Below are 25,348 nucleotides of genomic sequence, written 5' to 3' on the forward strand. Positions count from 1 at the left end.
GGCTGCTGTGTTGAATGGGAGGTTGTCACTATGCTGAGGATGAAAGGGCCAGGCCAGAGGCTGTGGACAAGGTTCGGGGTCTCTTGGTGCTGCTGTCACTTCCCACGGTCAGGTCCCCTGAAGGAAATGGGTGCTCAGGAGTCAGCGTGGACAAGTGCACTCACAGCAGTTACGAAGGTGGGAGGAGGAGCTTGCTTTTCTCGCGAGTCCCCAGGACGCACCGGCTGTGGCTCAGGTATAGCGTGGCCTCTGGACCTGCCTACACACGTGCTGGACGACCAATGCCTGCCCACTCGGCCCCACACAGAGCCAGCCACTGGCCGCCGGTGGCTTCTGCCCTCCATGTATGGCGAGTGTGACTGAGGACTGAATTTTCTATCTTTTTTTTTTTTTTTAATTAAATCTTTATTGTTCAGATTATTACATTTGTTCCTTTTTTTTTCCCCCCACCATAACTCCCCTCCTCCCAGTTCCCGACCCACCCTCTGCCCTCACTCCCCACCCACTGTCCTCATCCATAGGTGCACGATTTTTGTCCAGTCTCTTCCCACATCTCCCACACCCCTTTCCCCCCCAAGAATAGTCAGTCCATTCCCTTTCTATGTCCCTGATTCTATTATAATCACCAGTTCATTCTGTTCATCAGATTATTTATTCACTTGATTCTTAGATTCACTTGTTGATAGATGCATATTTGTTGTTCATAATTTGTATCTTTACCTTTTTCTTCCTCTTCCTCTTCTTAAAGGATACCTTTCAGCATTTCATATAATCCTGGTTTGGTGGTGATGAACTCCTTTAGCTTTTCCTTATCTGTGAAGCTCTTTATCTGACCTTCAATTCTGAATGATAGCTTTGCTGGATAAAGTAATCTTGGTTGTAGGTTCTTGGTATTCATCACTTTGAATATTTCTTGCCACTCCCTTCTGGCCTGCAAAGTTTCTGTTGAGAAATCAGCTGACAGTCGTATGGGTATTCCCTTGTAGGTAACTGAGTTTCTTTCTCTTGCTGTTTTTAAGATTCTCTCTTTATCTTTTGCTCTTGGCATTTTAATGATGATGTGTCTTGGTGTGGTCCTCTTTGGATTCCTTTTGTTTGGGGTTCTCCGCGCTTCTTGGACCTGTAAGTCCATTTCTTTCACCAGGTGGGGGAAGTTTTCTGTCATTATTTCTTCAAATAGGTTTTCAATATCTTGGTCTCTCTCATCTTCTGGCACCCCTATAATTCTGATGTTGGTACGCTTGAAACTGTCCCAGAGGCTCCTTACACTATCCTCGCATTTTTGGATTCTTTTTTCATTTTGCTTTTCCGGTTGGATGTTTTTTGCTTCCTCGCATTTCAAATCATTGACTTGATTCTTGCGCTCCTCTGGTCTGCTGTCGGGCGTCTGTATAATATTCGTTATTTCAGTCCGTGTGTGCTTAATTTCTAGTTGGTTCCCCAATATAAGATCGAGGGTCTTATTAGTTTTCGTGTAGATCTCATTAAGTTTATCGGCAGCTTCTAAACAGTTCTTGAGAGACCTTAAAAGTGTGGTTCTGAACTCTATTTCTTCCATTGACAATTTTGTCCTGTTTCTTTGTTTCCGCATTTTGTTATGCTTCCTTGGTGCACCCCCTAGTGGTCTTTGTTCGCAGTCTTATAGATAAATCTTGATTGTTGTAGCTAATTCCAGGGAGGGTTTGACCTCCAGGCCAAGTGGCTATGAGAATCAGCTGTGTCAGCAGTGAGAGAACTTCTGTCCTCTAGGGAGGTGCTAATCTAGCCTTTGCCTGAGGCTATCCGGCAAATGCCTCTGTGCAGGGCTTGGGCGGGGTGGGCCGGAGAGAGCAGTTATGGCGGCTCTCAGTCCTGTCCCCAGGGGCTCTGCCTCTCTGAGTCCCAGCACCCGCTGCAAAGCTCGGAGAGAAAGCTGCACTCGCTCTGACCGAAGCCAGACAGTCCCGCTTCTCCCGCCTGAGTCTGGGTCCCTAAAGACTCGCCCGGATCTGGTGCTCAGAGTCTGCGACTCCCTCCCGATTGAAAACAACAACCGCGCCCTCCGCCGCCAGCCCGCTCCGCACACTCCGCACCTCAGAATTTGACTTCAGCACTGCGCCTCCTCTGAGTGTCCGTATGCGTTTCTCTTTCCTCCTAGTTGTAGGACTTCCACTCAGCCAGCGTTCCTGTGGTTCTGGGTGATGTCCCTTCCGTTTTTTGGTTTCACTTTTGAAGTAGTTGTTCAAAGCAGCAAACTCCGGCGTTAACCTATGCCGCCATCTTGGTTCTCCCTGAATTTTCTATCTTATTTAATTAAGTACTTGAATATGAATGGCCATGTGAGGCCGTGGGGGCGCACAGGACAGCGTGGCAATAGATTCTTGGCCGGGAAGCTGGGAAAGGCCTGCCTTCACCTGGGCCAGTGTCGGAGGTAGAGGAGCACAGAGTGCTCCTTGAGACCAAGGCGTGGGCTGGGGGGCCGGGGGGGGGAGAGGGGGGTCTTATAGATCAAATCACCACGGGCAGGCTGTGTGGCCCTCCCCAACACCGCTCCTACCTAGGCCGGATGTGGTGACTCCGGGCCTTATTTTATTAAGGAGAGACGCATTTACCCCAAACGCCTCAGCTTTGAATCAGAGCTCCCATGGATCCACTGGGACCTGAGGAGGGAGTGTGAGGGTGCCAACCGTGCAGAGGAGGCGCGCTGGGAGCGGAGCACACGCATTTCTACAACGGGGGTCCAGCTGGACATTTTCAAAGTGCATGACCTGCGCCCCCAAAAGTCACCGTGTCCTAGCGCTTCAGGTGCCATGAGCCCTGGGGAGGGGTGCCCCTGCGCACTGGGGACAGCTGCCGAGGAAACTCCCAGGGGTCCTGGCAGGGTCCCCAGCACATGGTCAGGGAACAGACTTGCGGCACAGTCCAGAGCCACGCTGCCTTCGGGCCCTCCCACTCCGCCTTCTACAATCACTTTCTCCCGCATGCCTGCTTTTTCAGCCCCAGGTTAGCAGAGGCTGTTCAGTTCCTGCCGGGAGCCGACCTGCCGGGAGCCGACCTGGAGCATCTGGCCGCCGCTCCTTGGCAGCGCTCTGCTCCACGTCTGCTCAGCCGTCTCTAGCCGCCCGCCGCACGCCCGGACACGATCGCTCTGCAGGTGCGGTCCCAGAGCCTGAGCCCTTCCAGCACATGGCGGAATCCACCGCACGTGCCTGGTTTGCTCCCGCCAACCACGCTGCCCCCAGCAAGGGGCTTCAGAGCCACTTCCCTGAACTGGACGTTTCTAGTTCAAGCCCCCACTCCTAAAAGTTTTGTTACAAAGTCTAACGCAGACACACGGATGAGCCCTGGCTGCAGGGTGTTCCCGTGTGTGTGTGTGTGTGTGTGTGTGTGTCAGGGCCAGGGAGGACACAGCTACAGAGCATCCTGAAACGGCCCGCAGCTCCCCATCTGCTGCAACCTGAGGCGCAGAAGCCAAGCCACGTACACCGAGAAACCATGTCCTCATGAGAAAGAATCCACATGAAACAGCTGGGCAGCGAATTGTCTGGCAGAAAAGCACAGAGGAAAAATGCTGAGCACTGTTATTCAAGACGGAAATATTCAAATTACCTTGTGCAGAAAATGCCACAAATGCACGCACTCTCTCCGAGGACCCTTTCCCACTCACTCATCCCTACAGGTCGCGAGCATGTGCTGAGGATACAGCGCCTCTCTCACCCCCGCAGGCCTCCTGGCCTCCTGACTACGAGCTCCCACAGAGCCCACACATAGTCCTTCTCTGTCTTCTCCCGGTCTCTCTCTCTACCTCTCTCTGTCTCCCTCTCCCTCCCTCCATCCTTCTCTCCCTCTCACCTTCCCTTCCTGTCTCCTCCCCCCCCCCACACACCACTCTAACACCTAACACACCCAGAGTCTTTGCAGTCGGAGGCACACGCGGCTGCCCTATGCCCAGCACACCGTGAATTCAAATTTGGTGGAAATCCTGTTGCTTTATGGATGAGCTTGTGCGCTGTACAACCACTAGCTGGTCCTAAACCAGTGGTTCTCAACCTTGGCGGCTGCACATGTGGGGACGGTGGCCTTAATAATTAAAGTCCAAAGTAGGCTGCAGGCCAGACCACACCAGAACCGGGGAGGCAGCCTGTGTAGCCGAGGGTGGGCCAGCGTGGGTGACGGCCGCGTCTAGACACACCACCCCTCCTCCAAGCCAAAGTCCTTGCTTGGAAACAGAACGGTCCCAACAGCCATGATGGATGCCTGATTCTAAGTTAGTTCTCTTCCTGGTTTCCTCCTGTTCACTCCCCCACCCAACAAAAAGTCTTCTATTATGAGCACTGCAGACTTCTGTGTGCAGAGTACAAAGTATAGTTCACCTTTTTCTCCAAACTGATCCCACTGTCCGCGTAACTGCTGCTCACAGTTTGATGCCTTTGCTTCCAGACCTCCCTGCATTCTCTTACTCTCTCTCTTTCTCTCTCTCTCTCTCTCTCTCTCTCTCTCTCTCTCACACACACACACACACACACACACACACACACACACACACACAGACCTGTACAGGCAGGCCTGCATCTGTACACAGCAAATAACAACTCACTGCCACTTACCTCATTAAGGCCATGTATGTGTTTTTAAAAATATATCACATCTTTCCCTTTAAGTGAGTATCAGTTGGACATATTCATAATTTGTGGGGAAGAAAGGGACTTGGTTGGAAGATCTGTAAAGAGGATTCTCCAAAAGGTTGGGGGCCTCTGGGGGAACCTTGCTGAAGGCAGAACCCCCTATGTTGACTTTTCCAAACAAGTCTGATCTCCTGGGTATTTTGCTAGAATCTCTATGTTTAGTCTTTAAAGACCTGACCTTGTAGAAGCATGTGCTTTCTCAAGGATACTTACCCTGCTGATTGTAACTAGAGGTTAATTTTAGTTCAAGCTGTCCTATCTAATAAAAGAGAAAGATGGTAATTGGCGCACGACCGCTACCCTTCCCATTGGCTAATCAGGGAGATATGCAAATTAACTCCCAGCCAAGATGGCGGCCGGCAGCCAGGCAGCTGATGCGAACAGGGAGGCTTGCTTGCTTCAGAGACAGAGGACTCCAACGTTCCCCGGCTGACTTGCTGGCCTCTCAGCTGCAACTCTAAGCAACTATGTTGCAAATATAGAAGCTAAAAAAATCCCAGAAACCTGCTTTACTCAGCCGGGCTTCAGCCAGCCGGACCGCAACATTGTATCAAATACAGACGGTAAACAAAGGCCAGAAACCTGTTTTCAGCAGCCGAGGCCTCAGAGCTAAAGCTGGCCCAGAATAAAAAAAAAAAAGAAAGAAAAAAAGGAGCGGTTGGGAGCTTCAGTCACCTGTCAGCCTGAAAACGGCCCTCAGCCCCTCAGCCAGACTGGCCAGGCACCCCAGTGGGGACCCGCACCCTGAAGGGTGTGTGACCAGCTTCAAACAGCCATCATCCCCTCACCCAGGCTGGCCAGGCACCCCAGTGGGGACTCCCACCCTGATCCAGGACACCCTTCAGGGCAAACCAGCCAGCCCCACCCATGCACCAGGCCTCTATCCTATATAGTAAAAGGGTAATATGCCTCCCGGCACCGGGACCAGCGTGACAGGGGGCAGCGCCCAAACCCCCTGATTGCCCTGCGGCTCTGTGTGTGACAGGGTGCAGCACCCAAAACTCCTGATCAGCCCTGCTCTGTGGGTGATAGAGGGCGGCGCCCCAACACCCCCCCCCACACACGGGCCCTGCTCTGTGTATGACAGGGTAGAGCCATAACCTCCCCATTGGCCCTGCCCTGAGTGTCAGAGTGGCGGCGCCCCAACCCTCTGATCGGCCCTGCTCTGTGTGTAACAGGGGGTGGTGCCCCAACTCCCCTATTGGCTCTACTCTGTGCATGACAGGGGGGAGCTCCTCAACTCCCTGATGGGCCCTGCTCTGTGCATGACAGGGGGCAGCACCCCAACCCCTTGATCCGCCCTGCTCTGTGCGTGACAGGGGGTGGTGCTGCAACTTCCCTATCGACCCTGCCTTGAGTGTGACAGGGGCGGTGCCCCAACCCCCCAATCGGCCCTACCCTGAGCGTGACTGAGGGTGGCATTGCAACCTCCCAATCCACCCTGCTCTGTGCATGACAGGGGGCAGCGCCCAACTCCCCAATCGGCCCTGCTCTGAGCCCGACCAGGGGCTGCACCTAGGGATTGGGCCTGCCCTCTGCCACCCGGGAGCAGGCCTAAGCCAGCAGGTCGTTATCTCCCGAGGGGTCCCAGACTGCGAGAGGGCACAGGCCGGGCTGAGGTAACCCCCTCCCCCCCAAGTGCACAAATTTTTGTGCCCCGGGCCTCTAGTCAACACTAATAAAAGAGAAAAATGGTAATTGGCATACGACGATACCCTTTTCATTGGCTAATCAGGGCTATATGCAAATTAACTGCCAACTAAGATTGGCAGTTAACTGCCAACAAGATGGCGGTTAATTTGCATATGTAGGCACAATGCAGGGAGGTGAAAGGGAAAGCAGGAAGAAGCCCCCTGCCACTGACAGTGATCGGAAACCCAGGGGGGAGCTAACAGCTGGGGGGCAGGGCAAAGGCGGCCAGGGCCGCCTTTGCCCTGCCCCCCAGCCATGATCAGAGAATCAGGTGCCTTTTCCGCCCTGGCCAGTGATAGCAGGAAGTAGGGGTGGAGCCAGCGATGGGAGCTGGGCGTGATCGAAGCTAGCAGTCCTAGGAGCTAGGGGTTCCTTGCCTGGGCCTAAAGCGAAGCCCGCGATCATGGGGCCGCTGCAGCTGCGGGTCCCCGCTGCCCGGGCTGGACGCCTAGGCCAGAGGCGTCAGGCTTGGGCAAGGGGCCGATCCTGCGATTGGAGGGTGATGGGGGTCAACGCCTGAGGGCTCCCAGTATGTGAGAGGGGGCAGGCTGGGCTGAGGGACACTCCCCCACACACACACCCAGTGCACGAATTTCGTGCACCGGGCCCCTAGTTGTTATAATAAAAGCCTAAGGAGGTGGGCAATCAAGGCTGCTTTGTTCCTAAAGCGAAGCAGCCCCTTAGCCTTCTCTTTCACAGAAACGTGTGTCAGAGTAATCTGTTCATCTGTCACTCAGAGTCTGCTGGTCAGCCCTGGCAATAATTTGGTTCAGAAAGACTCCACACTTGTGCAAAGGCCACAGGGGTTCCAGGAACAGGCATACCATGGCTGATTCACAGTCCTTCACAACATGCAGCTCTTTCCCCTTCCTTTTCTTTTATTGCTCTTACAAAATAAAATGTTGCAATGAATTACTGTATGCATATACTTCTCCACCTTTGTCAATTTATGTGTGAAATAAGTTCCTAACAATGAGGTTGTTGAGCCAAAGCACATGTGTGTCTTAAAGGGGGAAGTGGGCACATCGTAATAGTGTCAACAATAAACAAATAAATAAGCAAGTTTCAGAAGCTTCCACCCAACAGCTGTGCCAGTGCCCTTGGCTGTGCCACTCTCTGCCCACATCTTGCCACAGAGCAAACCACACCGCTGTGGGAGCAGGGCATTCATGCACCAAGTCCCTGCCTGTCTAGCTGCTTGCTAGTTCTTGACTGACTTTCCTGTTGGACTGTGCTTATTCTCCTATGTGATTTGGAAGACCTCACTGCATATTTCATCGTATCGATACTTTGACCACAGGCATTAAAAATAAGTTTACCTTACACTTTTCCCCATTTATTTATATGTATTTTTCATTCCCCTGAGAACTTGCTTAAAATTTTATAAATCATGCCCATCAATCTTTCTTCTATCATGGTTTCATATTTTCTGTCCCATTTACAAAGGCCTTCTTCTCTCCACAATTCTTTAAAAACTCACCTAAGTTTTCTTATAGAGCTTTTATGATTTCACTGTTATATTTTTATTCATTGTTCAACCTGGAGTTTATCTATCTTACCTAATAATAAACAAACATGTAAATTGACCGTCCCTCGGCTACGCTCACCAGCCAATCAGGAGAGTATGCAAATTAACCCAACAAAGATGGCGGATAATTTGCATACATACGCACACAGCAGCAGAGTGGGAGCAGCAAAGACTGAAGGCTCTGGCCGGAGCAAAGGCCTGGGTCCTGGGTGTCGGAGGAAAACTGGTGCCAGCAGACAGGGGAAGGGAAGGCCTATTACACGAATCTCTTCATGCAATGGGCCTCTAATCTACACTAATAAAAGAGAAACATGGTAATTGGCGTATGACCGCTACCCTTCCCATTGGCTAATCAGCGAGATATGCAAATAACTGTCAGCCAAGATGGCGGCCGGCAGCCAGGCAGCTTGAAACTAACATGAGGCTTGCTTGCTTCAGTGACGGAGGACTCCAACGTTCCCCGCCTGCCTTGCCGGCCTCTGAGCCTGCAGTCTGAAACATTGTAACAAATATAGAAGATAAACAAAACCCCAGAAACCAGCTTTTAGTGAGCCAGGATCTCAGAGCTGGAGTTGATACAGTGTCTCAATTATAGAACCCAGCAGAGGCCTCAGAGCTGAAGCCAGAGCTAAAGCTGGCCCAGAATATAAAAAAAAAAAAGAAAAAAGGAGCAGTTGGGAGCTTCAGTCACCCGCAAGCCTGAAAACAGCCCTCAGCCCCTCACCCAGACTGGCCAGGCACCCCAGTGGGGACCCCCACCCTGAAGGGTGTGTGACCAGCTGCAAACAGCCATCATCCCCTCACCCAGGCTGGCCAGGCACCCCAGTGGGGACCCCCACACTGATCCAGGACACCCTTCAGGGAAAAACAGCCAGCCCCCACCCATGCACCAGGCCTCTATCCTATATAGTAAAAGGGTAATATGCCTCCCAGCACCAGGATCAGCGGAGCCACAAGGCCTCCCAGCACCCGGATCAGAGTGACAGGGGGCAGCGCCCAAACCCCCTGATCACCCTGCGGCTCTGTGTGTGACAGGGGGCGGGGCTACAACCTCCTATCCGCCCTGCTCTGTTCATGACAGGGGAAGGTGCCCCAACCCCCTGATCAGCCCTGCTCTGTGCGTGACAGGGGGGAGTTCCCGAACCCCCTGATCGCCCTGTGCCTCTGTGTGTGACAGGGTGTGGTGCCCCAACCCCCCCACACCCCCCACGGGCCCTGCTCTGTGTGTGATGGGGTAGAGCCATAACCTCCACATCGGCCCTGCCCTGAGTGTGACAGTGGTGGTGCCCCAACCCCCTGATTGGCCCTGCTCTGTGGGTGATAGAGGGTGGCACCCCAACCCCCTGATCCGCCCTGCTCTGTGTGTGACAGGGGGGAGCTCCTCAACCCCCTGATGGGCCCTGCTCTGTGCGTGACAGGGGGGAGCTCCTCAACCCCCTGATGGGCCCTGCTCTGTGCGTGACAGGGGGGAGCTCCCCAACCCCCTGATGGGCCCTGCTCTGTGCGTGACAGGGGGTGGCGCCACAACCTCCCCATTGATCCTGCCTTGAGTGTGACAGGGGGCGATGCCCCAACCCTCCAATCGGCCCTACCCTGAGCGTGACTGAGGGTGGCATTGAAACCTCCCAATCCACCCTGCTCTGTGCATGACAGGTGGCGGCGCCCCAACTCCCCAATCGGCCCTGCTCTGAGCCTGACCAGGGGTCCCAGACTGCGAGAGGGCACAGGCCAGGCTGAGGGACCCCCCTTCCCCCCTGAGTGCACAAATTTTTGTGCACCGGGCCTCTAGTATATATATAAAAGCCTAAGCGACTGTTATGACCGGTTGACCGGAACGACTGGTTGCTATGACATGCACTGACCACCAGGGGGCAGAGACGCTCAATGCAGGATCTGCCCTCTGGTGGTCAGTGCGCTCCCACAGCATGAGTGTCGCTGTGGGAGCTGGGGTCATGGCTGGTGAGCACAGCTGTGGCGGTGGCAGGCAGTGGTAGCGGCGGGCGGCGGGCGGTAGGCAGCGGTGGCCAGTGCAGCGGGGAGCAGAAGCTGTGGGGCGTCCGGCCCTGGCTCGGGTTCCTCCCCAGCCTCCTGCCGCTTCGGCACCGCTACATCCCTCAGAGGATGTCGGACTGCCAGTTTCGGCCTGATCCCTGAAGGCCCGGCAGTCCAACATCCCCCGATGGGTCCCAGATTGGGAGAGGGTACAGGCCAGGCTGAGGGACCCCACCCATGCAAGAATCCATGCACCGGGCCCTAGTTTTGGTATAAAGAACAAAGCTTTATGTTCTTCCAAATTATTAGCCAGTTTTCCCAAGACCTTTAATTAACAATAACCTCTTCTCCCCTGATGGCAGGGAAGTGCCATCCTCACCTTGCAATAACTTTCCATGTGTAATCTGGGTCTGTCAGTCCACTCAACATTGTAGCTTTGCCTTAAGATCCTGTAGAATTTGCCACTCCTTATCACCCCTAGTTTTTATTTTTTCTCTGGGTCTTCTCGTAAGTTCCTTTAAATTTTTTCATCAATCTAAGCTGGAAAATTGTGTCTCAGGCATAACCACCTGCTCAGTGTGGTGTTTACGTCCTGCCAAGGCCACAGGGGGAGGCCAGGCCCCGCATAACCCCCTGCAGGGGCTGATCCCATTCCCCAAGTCCTACGTTGGATCCTAACTCCCTTCCTCTGAACGGGACTCTGGAAACACGGCTTCCACAGAGGCTAGTAAGTTAAAATGAGGTCCTTAGGGTGGGCCCTGTCCATATGCCTGTCCGCATAGAAAGGGGACACTAGGGCGAGACACACCCGGGAAGATGATGGGGATGCAGAAGCAGGCTCGGTCCACAGGCCTCAGGGGGAGCCAGCCTCTGACACCTGGGTCTCAGACTCCAGCCCCTCAGCCGGAGACTCGATGCTGAAATTCCACCTGTGTCACAATGTTCCCACAGCGGCTGGAGAGGCAGGTGAAATGGCCCCTTTCCCCTGCTCCCTTCCCATCCCTAAGGACTCTTTGTACTTCCCCTCCTGGCCCTGTGACAGGGGCATGTGCAGGCCATCTTCCTGCTGGGAAAGCAGACACGAAGGCCGCTGTGCTCTCTGCCCGCTGTGCTCTCTGCCAGGGCTGTGCCCACTCACAGCCTAGGGCTGTGCTGGGGGGCAGGGGTGGGGTGCTTCGCTCACTGTACCCACTGCTGGGGGCTGTGCTGGGGGGGCCGGGGGTGTCTGTGCTCACTGCCCGGGCTGCGCTCACTGTGAGGGGGACTGCCACCCTTCTCCACCAGCTGCCCACAGGGCTCTGCTCACGCTGGATGGCTGGTGGGAAGTCAGCTGAAGCTGAGGGAAGAGATGCTGTCACATCTCTCATTGATTTGGGATTTTTTGGTCCAAGTCATATTGAATTTGCTTAACGTTTCAACACAAAACTATAAAGATAAATTACATATTTTCCAGAACTACAGGTGACGTGTGAAACTGACATGTCTGCTGGAGCTGAGCGCATGGCCTTGCACTGCCTCTCAGCTCCCCAGTCCACTCACGTGACTCCACTCCTCAGCGCGAAGCCCGGGGCAGACCCTTGCTTTCACTCTCTGCTAGAGCAGTGGGCATGGATCTGGTTCGGAATTAGAAACACCTCGGGCTGGGGCCTGGAGGAGCAGCAACATTCAGAGTCTTCCCAGCAGGTTGGCTTAGGCGGCTCCTAGCTGGGCACCGCCAGCATCCCAGCATCCCCACCCAGGCCGCGAAGGAATGAGGTGTGCATTGCGAGCTCCTGAAGATCAGAATGGACCTGGCAAGGCCGCCCTCCCTGCAGACACACTTTCTGCCGGAGCCCAGCTCCCAGGCAACAGAGCAGCCCAACCCTGGGACCCTCCCCGCTCCAGCGAGCTCCTCTCCCTCCTCCTCGCTGTCACTTCCTTCACACAGGGCGACCATCAGCTGATTGGTGTTGCTAAAAAAACAAAAAAGGAAGTGGTGGACTTCCCCTGCAAGCATGTGCAGCAGCTCTAAACGCAGAGAAAGAAGAGAACTAGCACTGAGGACATAACACAGTGTAAGTCCACGCCTGTTCTGGGAGCAGAGCAGCGCGTGGAAACCAGCACGGGCCTGACAGACACAGAGCAACGTGGGCCCCAAGGCAGAGGGCGACTCCGCCCAGCTGCTGCAGGACAGCTGAGGGCGGAGAAACCTTGGACATGACCGAGCCCGGGGGAGCCGAGCCCTCTCCGAACCCTCCGCTGTGGCACCGGAGCAGCAGCAGAAGGCCATCTACAAGAAAGGCCTCCGTGTGCAGAGGCGCATGGCCAGCTGCAAAGAGCAGGGAGCCCCAGTCCCCACAGACCCTGGTCAGGGGCTCACATTCCCCGTGCACAGGTCACCTGCCTCCTCTCTCGTGGGGCACCGGCTAGGAGAGGGCCACACAACAGACGCAGCCTTAGAAGACTGACTCCCAGTTAAAATAAAGGCCAGGCCTCTGGTGGAGCAAAATGCCAAGCAGACCACGGAAGCAAACCCCGTGGGGGAGGGTACGATGAGCAGGGGGTCGGGGCAGAGATCAGGAAGCAGCAAGAGAATGTCCACACTGGAACCAGCAATAACAAGCAAGAGCCCAATGTGCCAGCAACAAATAAAGAACGAAACGCACTCCCCGGAAATTAGCACCTGCTCGCTACAATGTAAGGCAGGAGGTGGCTACAGGTCCTTCCTGACCCACAGGTCAGCCCGGCGGCTCCATGAAACCTGCAGAGGGCAGGGCGGGGACGAGGGCGGGCCTCGGGCTCTGCTGGTGCTGCCAGTCAGGGGGAGCCTCCTGTCCCCCAGTGGCAGGCGCTCTCCCCTTGGCCGAGGAAGCCCACAGTCATTGAGAGCCAGGGCTCCCCAACCCCAGCAGTAGCTGTTGATGAAAAAAAGAACGGTGCAGAATGATACTGGTATTAGGAAGACACACACACATAAGGTTGTGTCTCCTGAAGATACACACATACACACACAGGACAACCAAGTGGAGAAAATCCCCCCCGTTGCCCCCAGGGGTGCAGGTGCCTGTCACCTCTGAAATCCTCACTAATGGACTGGACTGGTGCATCCGTTACACAACTGAACACTTTTCAGAAAGAAAACGATGGCGAGTTCTCTCACCTTGGAGGTCAGAGAAAACTGTTTTAGAAACGGAACTCCCTCACCTCCCACCTGTCTGGGAGTGCTATCATTAGCTCCGCCCAGGACTGCAGGGACCAGCTCCCAGGGCCACCCACCTGGGAGGGGCTGCAGCATAGGCCTCAGCTCTCACCCACTGGTGCCAGGTACCTGATGCGCGCGGCCTCCATCCTGCATCACAGTCACACCCACAGTGATCGTCCCGTCAACGAAGACGAAGAGTAGCTTTAAAACACAGCGTGGGACTGGAACCCAGTGGGGACTCAGAAGCTACTCTCAACCACTGTTGGTAGAGATATGATGGAGGCTAATTCCAGCAGGTCATGAACACAAGCAGTTTCATCAGAGGCTGATGGAACCTTGAGGCTCAGCAGGGCTGAAGATATATATTACTGCCTCCTGGAATAGCTGAAAGCATTTCCCCAAACCTGAAAATCTACATGTTATTACCTGCAGCTGTCCAAACAGCTGAACAACTGTAGGCATTTCCCCAAACCTAAAGATTTGCATCTATTATTGCCTGCTGCCTGATAGCCCGGTGCAGCTCCCCCCAACCTGGCCACGCCTGCTGTGTACCAAACCTCAACCTTTGAAATGTGTATCTGCTTTGCCTTAGGGCAATTTGTGTTAATGAAGAGCCAAGGGTCCAGAGACTCAGAGAACTTGGTTGCTGTAGCCAAGTCTCCTCTGGCTCCCCCTGTATTACAAATTTATATTTCCGGTCTCTTTATTACTTAAACGCAGCCCTTCTCCAGATTCCTGAACGCTTCTAGATGCTGGGTAACACCCGGCACAGATATTCAGGAACTGGGACTGAGGCACTAGCGCAATCAGATGATTAAGGTACAATGAACCCCGGACTCTGCCTCCACCCCAGCAAGGACTGAGACTCTTGTAAAGGGGAGCAGAAGGCCACCGTGTTCCGAAAGCGGACCCCAGGAGTTCTGGTCCCCACACTGCTCCCAGAACCAGCGCGCCCACACCACGGAGGTGTGCGAGGACAGGACGCGGCCCGTGCACATCACGCACATGGCGCTGAGGACCTGACGCATGATCTGTGCTTACCCTGCTCGGCGATGGTGCTCCCAGCACCCCACCTACTGGAGCAAGGGCTGCTCCCCCAGAGCGCCACCCACCACTGCACAGCACTGCTCGCTGCCTTCCCCACCTCGCCGGCTCACCCACTCACTGCTCTGGGACCAGCCTCGGCCAGCTGTCCGGGGAAAGCCCGGACTCGCCACTCCCCGGAAAGTACAAAGTCCCACAATCAGATGATAAAACATCAGTGTCCGACAAATACAGAGGTGACATTGAGGCTGATTTTAAATGGAGACGCCAATGGCTAAAATGGAGTTAAAAATCATCTTTCACTATTATGAGTCAAGTCATGTTCTGATGGAAGAAACAGAAAAGTTCTACGCCACAAATAAATAAATAACCATAGAAATCCTAAGGGTGGGAGGTGTTCCCATCAATGACAAGGGACTCGCAGCAGGGAAAGTGCGCCTCAGTGCAGTGGGAGGCGGGTTAAGACACCACATGTCAAGCAAAGGCTCTCTAAGTAATCGGCAGGAAATGCTTTCAGACAGCCAGTCCCCACACTCACACCAACGGGTGCTTCGTTATTAGTGTGTGTGCAGCGAGACTGAAGAGAAACTATCCGACTGGAGCAAGAAGATGGGGGCGGGGGGGGGGGTGTCCAGAAAAGCAGAGAGAAAAGTGGAACTGATAGGCTGTTTGGTCTGACTCAGTGGGAAGCTGTGTCAAGAGTTTGACCTCAGTCTCAGAGCATCGGGGAGACTCGTGTAACAGGCACAGGACCCCCTGAGAACACAGCACGCAAGCATTTACCCAGGAAAAGTCACAAGGAGACCAGGAACATGGGACTACATTACACCCCATGGTTTAGCGGAGAACGTCAGCACGTGAAGTGCACCCCGATAGCACACGGCCTCTTCTCGAGTGCTCCTCCCGGCGGCGGCCAGCCGAGGACGGCCGCAGCCCGTTTCCCAGAAGGAAGTCGGCAGACATTGTCCAAAACTGATACAGCCAAACACAAGCAAATAAGCACAGGATACGCAAATGAGGAGAATTCTAGAAGAAAGAGCAATAAAAGACTGCTTTTGGGGAACAGTACTACAGAATGGGAAAGTATTGTTATTCATTAAAATTAAGTAAAAAACAAATTAACTCTGGTCGTACTAAAACATTTCCATGACAGCTCAACAGAAACGGGCAGGTTTAATAAGTTAAATTATTATACTGGGCAGAACAGAATGAAGATTTATCAATTAAGACAAAGTGAGAAAGTAGAAGGTCACGCGTTGGACATCCAAATGCTCCTTGTAGCTACAGAGTGTCACCCCACAATCCAGCGCTTCAGGCCTTTGCTGAACCTCCTGCCTCAGGCCTCTTCCATCCTCCACACCCTGCAGCCAGGCCTGGGCCTCACCCTGACCGCAGCCCATGCTCCCCGTGGCTGCTGCCGGCTCCCGCTGGGCCTCCGCTCAGACCAGGTCTCCAACACACAGCACGCCCGTCTGGAAGGCCAGCACCCCACATCCCTTCCCTCCAGTCCCCCAGCACAGCAGGGAGGGGTCCTGCCACCAGCTTCAGGAGCAAGGACTCCGTCTCAGAGCCTGGTACCCCAGGACAGAGGATGCTGCTCCCCACACCCTGCCCGTCTTAATCAGGACACCCTCCTTTGCCATGGAGGCATCACCGATATTCTAAATCCCTGCTACCGTCCTCTTCTCACCACCCACCTTTGGCAGCTTCCAAAAATAAATGCACGGTTTCTCCAAGAAATGAAAGAATCAAAAGAGAGTCATTTTTTATTTGTTCAATCTACTGCTATATAAACTGAATGTTCTTCCTGCTGGTATGTATTACCTTGGCTAAATTTGATTATACTTAAGATTCCAATTCAACTCTCTTTCAAGTTTCATAGGCAAACAGTACATAATTAATTATCAAGGGTAAAAAATTCAAAGTGATACAAGATAACTTTGTCAGACAAAGTTATAACCTAACAGAAAATTTCCCTGATAATATAGTATCAAAATGAATAAAATTTTCCTTTAAAATTTAATCAGCCTACTTTTATTTTTTCAACCTTCCCACAATTCCTCAGTTAAAAAAATAAAAACTCTTTTCCAAGTGAAAAGAAACCAACTCGTTCAAATCAAAGTAGAACAGTGGTTCTCAACCTTCCTAATGCCACGACCCTTTAATACAGTTCCTCATGCTGTGGTGACCCCCAACTATAAAGTTATTTTCGTTGCTACTTCATCACTGTAATTTTGCTACTGTTATGAATCGTCATGTAAATATCTGATATGCAGGATGTATTTTCATTGTTACAAACTGAACATAATTAAAGCATAGTGATTAATCACAAAACAATATGTAATTATATATGTGTTTTCCGATGGTCTTAGGCGAGCCCTGTGAAAGGGTCATTTGACCTCCAAAGGGGTCGCGACCCACAGGTTGGTGACCACAGGTTGAGAACCGCTGAAGTAGAAGGATAAGATGCTAGGACACATCAGGAGAGTTCATTCCACTCTCTCCTTAAAAGACTGCCTTTTGATTGCAATTGCTTTTTATGAAAGAGAAAGTTAAGGATGTAGACATTTAAGAAAAATTCTCCCCAAAGGCCTAAATTCCTAATTTTTCCTCCACTCATATATCGCTAAACAATTCCAAAAGTGGAAGAAAATGTTAAAACTTGCACAGGCGGGAGAAGAGGCGAGTCAGGGTGTAGTTAGGAAAAGTCTACGACAGTTAAAGTTAAAAAAGCAAAAATTAGCCCCGATTGTGAAAAGCGCCTCCCATCCCTTGGGCACCGATGGCGGGTGGAGCCGAGGGCTGACAGAGCCCAGGGCCCCCTCCCTGGTCCGGTGCCAGGGCTGGAGAGCCAGCTGCACATGGACAGGACCAGCTCTGCTCCTGGGGCCACTGCCTCCGGAGGGTGACCACGCCCCTGCCGGGAGCTGTGCTTTCGCTCTGCAATCCTAGACCCGCAGGAAAGCTGCTGCTTCAACGTGTATCAGTAAGGATGCACCTCCCATTCTCACTTGCAGGCTCCTATGCTAATGGTTATCATTGAAAGTTCAGTGAAGTCCTGATATTTCAGAATCTGCAGAGGGGAAATTGCCTGTCTACTTACTGGAAAGGGCGAGGATTGGGCAATAGAAAAGCAATTTGTTTCCCAAAGCACAGTGGCTTGATGGAGTCAGTTCTTTAGCCCAACTCCAGAAAGCTCTAACTAACTAGGTTTCTTAGTAATTTTGGGGACCTTCATTTAGTGGCCACGCCTGCCCTGAACGACACAGCTATTTATAGTTGTTATTTGTGCCACCTGATGAGAGTATTCACAGTGCAGGTGCCGAGACGGTGTGGGGTCCCAGGCCGCTGTGCTGGGGCAAGGTGTCAGCACGCACACACCTTTCTAAATTCTCACAGGCGTTCTCAGCGCTGACCTCACATTCTAAATTTGAATTCTAAATTCTGAAAAGTCCTGAGTTAAAAACTTATCTGAGCACAGGGTCTTGAATAATGATTATGGACAGGCAATGTGCTGCATAAGTGATGTCCTACTAAGAAATCTTTGGTTTAAAAACAGAGAAAGTAGACCTGCACTTACAATATTAAATATGAGCCTAAGGAAGGCTAAGGTGGTATTTCTGAAATGCAAACCTAGCAATGAAATGATCTGTCCATTTCATCCCTCAGGAAAGGCAAAGACCTAAAATACACACCTAATTTTTACCTTAGCTTAAACATTAAAACATTCTAGTTAAACTATATAATCCTATATATCTGAGCACTACAGAGTAACAAATCCATTTCTATTTACAGCAAAATTTCTCTAAACATAAAGAGAATGATGTAGAAACAAAATGATTTGATAAAATAATTTTAACTGACCAGATTCCTCACTTTTAGCTCAAATACAAATATATCCATGCACTTGGGGGGAGAGTGTGAAGAGACCATTAATGAATTTAATTGCCTTTAATTGAAATGCTTCCAGCATGATACCGATGAATTTGTTCTGACTAAAACCAAGAAATCAGTTAGTATAGTCGATTCCATTGCTTCCAGAAATTCTCCGTCGTCGCATGATTAGCTTTTCATGATGAAGATTCAAATGCCAGGCTTCTTAACTACAAGCTGAACCGCTCTGCCGCTTTAAGAAAAACGCAATCCGCCAGCCAACAGTTTAACTCGGGCTCAATGAAATCTATGCGAGTCAAGCAAACTCATTAAAACAATCCGCAACACCGTTCCCAACGTGGGAAGATTCAAACTCTATGTCTCCAATGACTGTCTTTCTAGTTTTTGAACATCCAAACAAACACACAAACTTGGATCGCCTTTGAATAGTTATTCAGTTCAGTTTCTAAAAAATTAGCTCAAATGTACGTTTTACTACATAAAACTTGCATGCTCTCCAATCACTCACTGGCAAATAAGTTGCTTTACCATGAAAACGCGCGGGGAAGGGGGAACCGCTCTAAAGGAGCAGGTCGGGAGGGCTCCTGCGCTCGCGCCCTGCGCCCCCCGCGGTGGGACCGGAGTGGCCCGGGGGTAACTGGAAGGAAGGTGAGCGCCGGGGGATGTGCCAGGCTGTCAGGTCAGTGGCGGAGGAAAACGTGCCCGCGGGTCCTGCTCGTGCTCCCAGGACCCGCTGCCTCCGCACCGTCTCCGCTGCGACCCTGGGTCCCCAGTTCCCGCAAAGTCCCTGGGCCCAGGCCCCGCTCCCATGGGAGCCGCACCCCGGAGGCTCCGGGATCAGGACGAAAGGCTGCGTCCCCTGCTTCTATCTCATCAATGTCCCGTTGTCCCGGGGCCGAGGGCTCCGAGCGTCCCTGGCACAGCGCCGGGCACCCCGAAACCGGCCCAGTGGGCCCGCGACTGCCCCCAACCCGCGCTCGCCGCCTTCCCGGTCCCTAGGCGTCGGGCCCCGCGCCCCGCAGGCGGGCAGGGAGCGCGCCTCCTACCTGTGCAGCGGGCCTTGCGGCGCGGGGTCCGGCGGGTGGCGGGCGCGGGCGGTGGGTCCTTGGGGCTGTCCCGGAGCAGCGCGGGCCGCGAGGTCCTCCTCGCTCCTCCCGCCGCCTGAGTCGCCTCAGCCGCCCAGAGAGCAGCGCTTCCTCATTTTGGGCAACTTCCTTAACGAGCCCGGGCAGGCCCCGCACTTCCTCCCGGCCGCGCCCCAGCGCCCAGGCGCCCCCTGCGCTCCCTGCGCCCAATGCGCCCCCCTGCGCCCAGTGCACCCCTGCGCCTAATGCCCCGGGTGCCCCCTGCGCCCAAGACGCCCGGAGAGCTCAGGGCGGGTAGCTGCAGCCTGAGCGTGCGAGGATCCTACGGAAAGGTTGACCTCAGAGGCCAGAGGTCAGAGGGAAGGAGGAGAGGAGCCCGCTGGGTGCGCCGCCTGCCTCCTGGCGTAGGCCGGGCCTTCTACACAAAGAGGGCCACTGCCAACAACAGAAACCTCTGCCCCTGTCACCTGCAGCCCGTTCCTGCTGGGATGACAGGCCCTCTCCCCGGGCAGGCCGTTCCCTGGTGCTACTGCTCAGGAGGGAGTCTCCTTCCCCGTGCCCGGTATTCCCAGTCACCAACCCAAGACATCCCCGCTGACAGGTGACCAGGAGGCCGTGGATGGGGCCAGGTGGCCTTAGGTGAACCAGGTGGCCTTAGTGAACGCCAGAATTCACCATGCCTTTGGCTTTAAATATTACCAAGTTCTTGGCAGTGAGTTTAACTTGTTTCCTTCTCCCGACAGAGGCTTGCCCTCTGGAGTTAAATTAAGTTTCATGGTTTTTCTGCAGTTCTCCAAATGGTGTAAAAACACCAGGTTCCCCGTCCCATCCCCCCCTTTGTTTCCTGTTGGACAGTCCTCTTTAAAGCCTCTCTATAAGTTTCCAGCCCCTCGCATTCTCGCTAGCACTGGGTGGAGTGCCTGTTTTTAAAATCTGTACCCTGAGCCCAAATACAGTAACCCAAGCAGAAAACTCAGTGTGTTAGCTTATAAATGCGTGGAGACAGCTGGGTGATGGCGCACGTTCACATTCCCGTGGAGCCCCTCGGCCTTCCCACGGACACTCTCAGTTTGCATTACCTTTTTAACCCCCCAAGTGAAGGGTTTTTATTATGGTTATTAGAGGGCTGGTGCATGAAAATTCATGCACTGGAGGGGGGGGTCCCTCAGCCCCGCCTGCCCCCTCTCACAGTCCGGGAACACTCAGGGGTGGAAGGCGACCCGGCGATCGGGGGAAGGCGATGCCCCATCACACCTCGGCTGCTGCCACTGCGGGCAGCACAAGCTCGGCTGGCCCTGGTTATCTGAGCCTCAGGCAGCCCTGGGCAGCTGGGCAACCGCCATCCGAGGCTTGCCTGCAGCTCAGGCTGGGCCTGGGGAGCTGGGGGGCTGAGGGGACTGGGCGCCGCTATCTTGTGGCTGTAGGCACCGCCATCTTTGAGGGCAGGGCAGTCAATTAGCATATTACCTCCTTATTGGCTGTGGGTGCTGCCATTTTGTGATGGTGTGAGGGTCAATTAGCATATTCCCTCTTTATTAGATAGGATACTTGCTGACCGTTGGACTGTATCGTGTTTCAAAAGCCAGCGAATCGCCATTGTTCTCTAAATGAAGGTTACAGGACGTCTACACAGGTTTTCAGAGCTGGTGATGCTGCTGGCCATGGGCACTAGGACCTGTCTTGAGTTTACTAAGATGCCATTTCTTTAGGGACTGCTCATGGAGATGAGAGCTGTATAGGTCCACCTTCATGCCACCCTTTAGCGCTGCTGTGGGCCTTTATGAGTAAACTTTAAAAAGTTAATCAGCATGTATGTTTGAAATGATTTTTAAATATGTTAAAATCATCACACAAACACATACAAAATTTCTTCCTAAAAGTCAACACACTTCTCACTGGCTTCCTTCCTTTGCCCCATGTCCTGACTTTGCTTTTTATCTTTCACTAGGGGCCCGGTGCATGAATTCATGCACCTTGAAAGGAACTGTGAGCCGCAAGGCTGCAGTGGCACAGGGGTGGGTCTTGGCCCATCCTCCATGCCCCCATACACTCCCTCCCAGCGTGGCCCCCAGCCCCCTATCTGTTGGCAGCCCCACTCCCACCGCCGCCACTCTCACATGCTGATGGTGCCAGCCCCCCTCACCTGCTAATGGTGCAGAGTGATTAGGGCTGGCACCAGCAGTGGGTGCAAGTGGGGCTGGTGTGGTCAGCAGGTGCGAGCAGCGGCTGCTGCCCCAATCACCCCTCAGGAGCAGGGGGAAGTGGAGAAGCCCTGAGGGGTGATCGGGGCCGGCAGCTGCTGCTTGCACCCGCTAATGGCGCCAAGTGATCGGGGCCAGTGCCCGGTGCCGTCAGTGAGTGCAAGCAGCAGCTCTGGCACCAGCAGCAGGTGCAAGTGGCAGCTCTGGTGCCAACAACAGGTGTGAGTTCTGGGTGGGACCGTGGCATGTGGGAGCAAAGAATTCTCAGTAACCACCAGAGGCTTGCCCGATGACTGTGACCGGCGCCCTGCCTTGATCTGGTACCCCCACTCACCTGGTCCCCCATCCCGCTGCGGCTGACGCTCACCATGTTCTGTACTCTCTCCCTGGTGGTCAGCGCACATCATAGCAACTGGTTGTTCAGTTGTTCCGCCATTCAGTCTATTTGCATATTAGCCTTTTATTATATAGGATGGTAATAATTCTTAGCTGGGATTGTACCTGAGTCCTGGAAGCCCTCCTGGCAAAACTTGAACCAGGATGGTCTCAGGGACATCCAAAGTCAGTGGTTAAAGTCTCCTGTCCCATGTGGAGTCTTCTTGAAATTTCTTTAAAAGTAGTCAACCTATGTTTTCAGTTTTGCTGTGGAAATCCCACCACATGCAGTCCCCTGTGTGGTGCCATTGTCAGAGGGCTTTTGTGGTTCTTGTCCCTGGTGCCTGGCTTCCTGTGTGTGCTTGGCCACATCTGACCGGCAGCCACTCATTGTCCCTGAAATGTTATTTGTGGGAATTAGTTGAGGCCTAGGAAGAGGGTATTTTCTTTCAGAAAGAATTTGCCTTTGCTTCTGTCAGAAGCCCAGGGTACAACTAGTTTTTGGACAATTAAGAAAATTTCCCAGCTTCTGTTTTCTGGACCAGCTGAGTGATGTGAATTTGGGCACAATTTGGGTCAACTTGTGGTTACAGCTTCTCAAGGATGCATTTCTTCTGTGTCCGCTCTATGCTTCCTTTGCTTCTCCTCTATTTCGGGATCCGCGTTTCTTGTATTCATGCATTTCTCTTCCTTAGCTTACTCCATCCTTTTGGTGGATCAGAAACAACCAGGAGTTTCTGGAGAAATGGAAGTAGATATTATAAAAACCTCCCATATCCAAAAAGTTCTACCCTCAAGTTTGATTGATGGCTTGGCTTGTATAGAATTCTCCTTCAGAAATTATTTTTCTTCACAGTTTTAAGTCATTATTCTATTGTTTTCTTGCTTCCAATGTTTCTGTTGAGAAATCTAAGCCATTTGAGTCTTTATCTATCATCTTTTCATTATGATTCTTTATTCTTGGAGCATAGTTGCTAGTCCGTTGTTTTACCTTGGCCACGCTTGCCAGCTTTCTCCACACTTTCTATTTGCTCCTCCTCTGCAGGCTACAGTTGATCCTTCCATCAGGTTCTTTTACTTTCCCTTTTCTGGGTGACAGTGTGAGGGCTTATTAGCCCCTTTGCTGATTTTCCGTAGCCTTTGAGCATGGAGGATGGAGTTGTGTTGCAATGACTGGGCCCTCCCTCCTACATGAGACTGAGTTGAATATAGGCGGGTTCACCGCTCTTTGGGGGAAGCAGAGGGACAGCTCCCCCGCTCTTTCAGAGGCAGCTTTAAGCATCGGTTCCCCATTCCGTGGGTCCCTGGAGGCTTCAGACCCTGACAGCCATGCTGATGGCAGGCATTTCTCTTTTTTCTTTGACTCCATTGCAGCCATTTTCACTACCCCATAATCCAAAATGGGGAAAGCTAGGAATAGATTATTATTCCTTTTTCAGAATTCGAGTGAGAAGTGTCAGGATTTTGTGGACTGGCCAGGTGAGGTTTCTGGGAGTTGGGCACGTGACCTCACCCTGATCCTCTCAAACTTCTGTTTTTTACATGAGCCAGCATTTCCCCGAGTTTGTCTCCTTCTGCCCTTCTCCTTTTCCTGTTTGGTCACTGTTGGTAACTTTTACATTCTTGTTTGCTCCTCCTTCCCTTTTATCTTGGATGGCAAGGAGGGAGGGATCTTTTTTTCCTAAAGATTTTGGGGTCTTAATACTCACTGAATAGTTCACCACTTTTATCCAAAATTTAATATCACACATTTTTACTATAGAATATCCATTGCACATTTTAAGATTTAGAATGCAAGATCCTCATTTTATCTCTTTCAAATTAAAAATATACCAGTCACACAAGATATATGGTAGGATGTTTTAGGTTGCAAGTAAAAGAATATTTAACTCCAACTATTGACATAGTAAAATTTTATTGGCACAAAAGAGAGAAATCTCCAGAGTTAGGACAGTATCAGGCTTACTATGCAAATTATTATTATTATTTGGTCAATCCTCACCCAAGGATATTTTTCCATTGACTTTTAGGGAGAGTAGAAGACAGAGGGAAAGACAGAGAGAAACATTGATGTGAGAGAAACACATTGATTGGTTGCCTCCTGCATGAGCCCAGACCAGGGCCCATTCCAGGGAGGAGCCTACAACAAAGGTACTTGCCCTGAACCTGAATCGAACCCGGTGTTAGGGTCATCGAAGGAGGAACACACGAGGCCAAAGTGGTAAGGGATTATAAATTGATTAGGTCATCTAGATACCAGATGGGCTGAGCCCCCAAATGGCACCAGCACCCAAAGACGGGGAGTCAGCAGTTTTAAAGGACTCTAGGCGGGCTTTTTCTGGGTGGAGCATTCTCTGGGAAGGTCCTGAGGGGAAAGATAATGGTCTTAGCAAGTGGCTGTGGTCTTAGCAAGTAGACGTGGTCTTAGCAAGTGCTGAGCAAAAGAATGTCTGTTGTGAAGTGGCCTAAAGGCCAGTTCTCAGGGGAGGGAGTATTAATTCAATTATTTTATCAAGCCTAATATTCCAGCCTTTTTGTTTTATGGGATAGAGTAGAAGGTCCTGTCTTCTGTATCTGCTTCCTGCTGAGGCAGATGTTGAGATCACAGGGGGTTGACTGTGATGTTAGTGGCTGGACGAAGGGTTAAAGCAGCATGATTCCCCAAGAGACAGGCTGGTGAAGGCTGAGGGGTGTCCCGTTGAGGGACTGGGAGGCAGAAGCTGGTCCTGAGGCTGTCACAGCGTCACTTGTCTGGTTTTGCTGCTTTTCTGGGCCTGGAGCTGAAATGCAACTGAGGCCTAGATATTGTCTTTAGGGAGGAAAGATCAGGGGTCTAAGCTGCCTGACTAGTGATATGAAAGGGGAGGATGGTTACCTTGAGGATGAAGTTCTTGTTTTAACAGCTTTGCCCTTTGCAAGGCACCCAGAGCTTTCTGCCCCAGTGAGCTGCTGTACCTGGCCCTGGCCCTGGCCCATCCTCCTTGCTCTGGGGCTCAGAGGGATGATGAGGCCTGGGCACAAAAGGAGGTTGTGATAGTGTCTAGGGGTGGTGTTTCCTGAATACAAGTAAGGCTTGTAACCTAGTGGAGACAAACTTTTATACATTTAGTACTACGGGGGCAAAAGCTAGAACAGTAAGAATTATGATAAATGGTCTGCTGGAAGGAAAGAGACATTAGTTTGGAGGGTTGTAGTCTAATATACCAAAATGAGGTTTATTCTCAAATCATTTACTCTAAGTGTCCTTGGTTTTATAGGTGTCTGCAAGCTGTGCTTTTACATTAGTTTCCCTATTCTGCTTGTCCTGACTAAGTGGCCTGTGTCGTTCTCACTTTCTTTTCTCTTCAAAATGCATGTCTATGCCTTATGACTTCTATTATCAAAACCATATAATTTATTTCCAATTTAATTAGAATTCTTAACTCTTAGAAACTTTAATTTCCAATGATAACCAAAAAGTAAACAGCCAGCATTTCTCAGATTGACATGTATCACTCTTACTTTCAAGAAATTATATCTTCAACAGAGCACAAGAGACCTTATGTAATGAAAACTAAGAACAGGTAAATTAAAACATGCCTAGCAATCAATGTTTCAGTATTTTATGTTATTTAAAAATATTTAGATGTTTATCATTTAACCCAGCAATGCTCCAAAGTCTTTAAGTTCCCGAAGACTGTGGATAATGATGT

At 51.9% G+C, this 25,348-nt stretch overlaps 1 protein-coding gene across 2 annotated transcripts in view; it reads right to left on the reverse strand.

Annotated features, from left to right (window-relative positions):
• The window catches only part of SYK (spleen associated tyrosine kinase), an 85,588-nt gene extending 66,350 nt beyond the window's left edge, over positions 1-19,238 (reverse strand). Inside the window, exon 1 of one of the 2 annotated variants that reach the window (XM_059656303.1) lies at positions 19,042-19,228. The gene's annotated coding sequence lies outside the window, so the exon portion shown is untranslated. Of the gene's footprint in view, positions 1-19,041 lie in introns of both variants that reach the window. The other variant, XM_059656304.1, reaches the window with a different exon arrangement.
• Between the last annotated feature and the right edge of the window lie 6,110 nt (positions 19,239-25,348).

The sequence above is a fragment of the Myotis daubentonii genome, chromosome 11, assembly GCF_963259705.1.
Source record: "Myotis daubentonii chromosome 11, mMyoDau2.1, whole genome shotgun sequence".
NCBI classification, from domain to species: Eukaryota; Metazoa; Chordata; class Mammalia; order Chiroptera; family Vespertilionidae; genus Myotis; species Myotis daubentonii.